The following is a 6,009-nucleotide window of genomic DNA, read 5'->3' on the forward strand; positions in this document are numbered from 1 at the left end:
CTTCAGCAATGCACAAGTGTTTATCATGAAACACTATTGCAATTTTCAACAGACAATTTTACTAACTTTTCTGGGCCGGCAAGTTTCAATCCCATAGAAGCCTATGGAGGAGTGTGATATCTCTCAGATTTCATCAAAAATATCTTAATCTGTGTTCCGAAGATGAACGAAAGTCTTACCGGGTTGGAACAACATGAGGGTGAGTAATTACTGGCAGAATTTTCATTTTTGGGTGAACGAACCCTTTAAGACACCATTTTTAATTCCCAGCGGGCATCTTGATGTCAAAATTACGTCAAGAAATAGGTCAAAAATGAAAGTCAAATTGACTTCAAAGTGTTGATGTCACTTTGATGTCAAGATTTGACCTCTGCTGATGTCATTTTGCCAAACAAAAAGGTGAAATGCATGGCCGTACACTTATCACCAGCTTCACTTAAAACTAACCAGATTTACTTTATTTAATTTCCGGTTTAAATAAATATAATATTTAAATAGTTTAAAATATATTAAACATATTTTGATGACACCATGATGGTGGTTAGCGTTTGCTTTAGTTGTGCTCTTGACCCTTGACTCTTAAAAATAAAATTTTCTCTGGCTGCTTTAACTGTGTGTTTATAAAGCACAACTGTTGTAGCTAAAAAAGCCATGAGATCAGGAGATGTTGGTGGTTTATTGAAGATGATGACAATATCATCATTTAATTGCCTGAATCTCTGATCTTATTCAGTGTCTAATGTTTGATTATATAGGACTTGTGATTTTAATGTTGTATTATAATAGAAGCCATTTAATTTAACAGCATGAGAATAACGTTTTTTTAAACTAATACAGGATTTTAAAAACATTTAATGCATTAAACTCAACATTATTACTTAGCCATCAAGAATCAGTGTATGACTCTCAACAATGGTGACAATCAATGAAATGCTTCATGCTGCAGTGCATGCTGGGTACCACCAATCAAAATTGCGGCTTTAATAAATTATGCACCTGGAGTTGATCTGATTATCTGGATATTTTGTTCGATTGTCACCATTGTTGAGATTCATACGCTGTTTCTTGATGTCTGTGTGCGTCTAAGTAATGCCATAGATGACAGGGTTTTGTGCACTAAATAGTTACTAAAAACCAAGTGCATTATTTGATAAACAACACTGCTAGATATGCTGTAGAATCAAATTACTTCTATCATGAATAAAACCGCTTTTAAACCACAAGTCCCATATAATCAAAACCTTAGACACTGAACATGATCAGAGATTCAGGCAATTACATGATGAAATCATCAATACACAACCAATATCTCCTGATCTCAGTTTCTCAGTTTCCTGATTCACAGTTATAGCAGCCAGAGAAATTTTTATATTTGATGTCATATTGATGTTAAATTGACATCAAATGCCCACTGGGTTGTTTCTTTGTCTATTCATTTATGCGAACAGTTGCACAACCTGACATTTTGGGGGTTTAAGATAACCAAACAGAAAATAATGTTACATAAATCCAACATAACCTAGTTACGTACGTGGAACCTGTTGACATAAAAAAGTTCATTAAAGCCAACATACCATTTTTTTTTTTTTTTTTTAGTGTAGGGTTTAAATATATATGTTTGACCCTATGTTAAAAGGAAATAATGCACTTGAAAAAAAAAAGAAAAAAAAAAGCACGTCATGTCACTTACTAATTTATATGTGTGTATGCATATATGTATAGACACACACACACACACACACACACACACACATATATATATATGCATATATGTATGTATACAGTGTATAAGTGTATAAGTGAACACACCCATGCTAAAGTTGACTAAAAGGAGGAATAAAAAAATCATCTTTTGGAAATGTATCTTAATGCCTTAATTAAAAAGAATGAGGAAAACTCCAACCTTTAAGGACACCAATTTTCTTTGTGAATGAATAATGTATCGTAAATAAATAAATGTTCTTCCTTAAAATACAGGGTGCATACGTCAGGACACCCCTATGTTAAATTCCCATAGAGGCTGGCAGATTTTTATTTGTAAAGGCCAGTTATTTCATGGATCCAGGATACTATGCATCCTGATAAAGTTCCCTTGGCCTTTGGCATTTAAAAAAGGGCCAATATACCACCCTTTTAAAGGTGACATATCATGAAAATCTTTTTCCGTGTTTAAGTGCTATAATCGGGTCCCCGGTGCATCTACCAACCCAGAAAATGTGAAAAGTGACACAAAAGAAAAGAGAAACAAAAGAACTACAACTGACTTATTGACACAGCTTTAGATGAAATCGCTCTTATTACAAATTACCTTATTTCTGTCATTCATCTACAGAAGTTATTTTTGGGAATGAACAAATTTTTAGATGAAAATGTTTGGTGATCAGTGTTCCCTCTAGTTGGGTGGTTTGACAATTTATAAAAAATGTTATGTTAATTGTTGTCTTTGTAACAGTGTTTACTGAAACACATCATGTGTTACGAAGAAAACCATAAACTAATACATGATGTATATTTCATCATCATCATAAAGAAAAAGTTTGACAAATGTCATAACTGACCAAAAGAAGTAACTTGTTATCACCAGATTTTTACCATCAATATATATTTTTTCAAAGATCAAACATTCTGAATTTTAACTTTTAAATACATTGCGAGAAAATAAACCGAACACGAACACACACACGAACACACACACGAACACGAACACACGAACACGAACACACACACACACACGAACACACACACACACACGAACGAACGAACACACACACGAACACACACACGAACACGAACACACACACACGAACGAACGAACGAACGAACACACACACACACGAACACACACACACGAACACACACACACACACACACGAACACACACACACGAACACGAACACACGAACGAACACACGAACACACACACACACGAACACGAACACGAACACACACGAACACACGAACACACACACACACACACACACACACACACACACACACACACACTAACACACGAACACACACACGAACACACACACACGAACGAACGAACGAACACGAACACACGAACACGAACACACACACGAACACGAAAACACGAACACGAACACACACGAACACACACACACACACACGAACACACACGAACACACACACACGAACACACACACACACACACACACACACACACACACACACACACACACACACACACACACACGAACACACACACACACGAACACGAACACACACGAACACACGAACACACACGAACACACACACACACGAACACGAACACACGAACACACGAACACACACACGAACACACACACACGAACGAACGAACACGAACACACGAACACACGAACACACGAACACACACGAACACACACACACGAACACACACACACACACGAACACACACGAACACGAACACACGAACGAACACACGAACACACACACACACGAACACGAACACGAACACACACGAACACACGAACACACACACACACACACACACACACACACACACACACACACGAACACGAACACACGAACACACACACGAACACACACACACGAACGAACGAACACGAACACACGAACACGAACACACACACGAACACGAAAACACGAACACGAACACACACGAACACACACACACACGAACACACACGAACACACACACACGAACACACACACACACACACACGAACACACACACACACACGAACACGAACACACACACACACACGAACACACGAACGAACGAACACGAACACACACACGAACACAAACACGAACACACACGAACACACACACACACGAACACACACACACACACACACACACACACACACGAACACACACACACACGAACACACACGAACACACACACACGAACACACACGAACACACACACACACACACACGAACACACACACACACGAACACGAACACACACACACACACGAACACGAACACACGAACACACACACGAACGAACGAACACGAACACACACGAGAACACGAACACGAAAACACGAACACGAACACACACGAACACACACACACACGAACACACACGAACACACACACACGAACACGAACACACACACACACACGAACACGAACACACGAACACACACACGAACGAACGAACACGAACACACACGAGAACACGAACACGAACACGAACGAACGAACGCACGCACGCACGCACGCACGCACGCACGCACGCACGCACGCACGCACGCACGCACGCACGCACGCACGCACGCACGCACGCACGCACGCACACACACACACACACACACACACACAGAATCAGCTTATAAATCACAACAATGGTTACATGCTTCATGCTGCAATGCATGCTGGGAGCCATTAGTTTTATAATATGGTGGCTCCCAGCATGCATTGCTGCAGGAAGCATGTCACCATTATTGAGATTCATATGTTAATTCTTGATGTCTGTGTGTGTCTTAAATAATTTGCTCCACAATGTTCACAAAAAATAATAATAATAATAATAATAATAATTCAGATTGTATGTTCAGTGGCAAGAAATATCATTGGTGAAAAAGTAATCTTTTAATACCAAATGCCATTTTTGCCAATTTATGAGATTAATGAATTGTTCTACTTCATGATGGTTTAAACTACATCACTTGATCATCTTTGTTTCTGGCATACTTTGTAACAAAATTATGTGTTTTGATAAACACTGTCACAAAGACCACAAACTTGCATAGCAAAGCCAAGAGTCAAACTGCCCAACTAAAGCAAACACTGATCACCATAATGGTGAATTTACTAAAACATATTATTTCCAATAAAACATCAACATCTACACCTCTATTAATTGTTAATAACTAGTTGGTAATAAGTGAAGCTGGTAATGCTGTTTGTGGAGTTGTTTAATCCTCCTCTGCTGAGATCTTCAGAGATTTAATGTCGTCTTTTATCTTCAGTTAATTTCATCTCTGGAAGTCAGTTGTAGTTCTTGTGTTTCTCTTTTCTTCAGTGATTCTGCTCGTTATCATCAGGTGTCTTCAATGCTCAATCATCGCTCAATTAAACACTTAATTATCTAATTAACTCTAACACTGCTTCAGTGTTACTTTTAACACCCTGCTGGTGGTTCCCATATGAACACTGATCGGTGTTAAATTTAACACCGGGGAATTTACTGTGTGGGGGCGGGGAGCAGCAGCTCATTTGCATTTAAAGGGACACACACAAAAACGAAGCGTTTTTGGTCACACCCAAAAAGGGGCAACTTTGACAAGCTAAAATAAATGATGTTTTTTTTTAGCTGAAATTTCAGACACATTCTGGGGACACCATTTATATTACATCTTGTGAAAAGGGGTAATACCGAGAGTTGTAAATATATTTATTTACAATGGAAATATTTTTAGATTTGTTGGGCCTACTCTTGTGCCCCTAAGGGTCACACCTGGTTTTACCTGGTATTGACCACTCAACAAGAAGTTGCTTTATTGCTAAGACCTGAGGGAAAAGAGAGAGTGGGGAGACGAGGCTCAGCTCAGGAAGAAGAGTGTTGTGGAAAATTCAGCATTTCTTATAATCATTCGTTTCCAAACTGTTTAATCATATGTTTCTGTGAGGTTTTCTAGCAGCTGAGGAGGGACAGGGAAGCGAGAGGCAATTTAGGTCGTAGATGAAGGCCTTTGGGTGTCTCAGGGACAAAGAACAGTGTGACCTGTACCAGGGGGGTAGAAACCAGTCCGAACTAGCTGAAGATAGGGGGTATCTTTCTGGAAATTTACAAGAAACCTGGAAGGAGGAGTTTTTGCCAAGAAACTGTATAAAATGTCTATGTTTTATTATGTCTGATAGGTATTCTATTTCAAAGCTGGGTGGCTGCGGCTTTTGTGAAAAGAATCCTCATTGAAATAAACCTTTTCTCTTTATTACACTTTTGTCTCTTGAAAGTTTTCTTACACCTCTGATGCTGTTTGATATTAACTTTTGAAAATTGCCATT

The sequence above is a fragment of the Rutilus rutilus genome (genome assembly GCF_951802725.1).
Source record: "Rutilus rutilus genome assembly, chromosome: 2".
NCBI classification, from domain to species: domain Eukaryota; kingdom Metazoa; phylum Chordata; class Actinopteri; order Cypriniformes; family Leuciscidae; genus Rutilus; species Rutilus rutilus.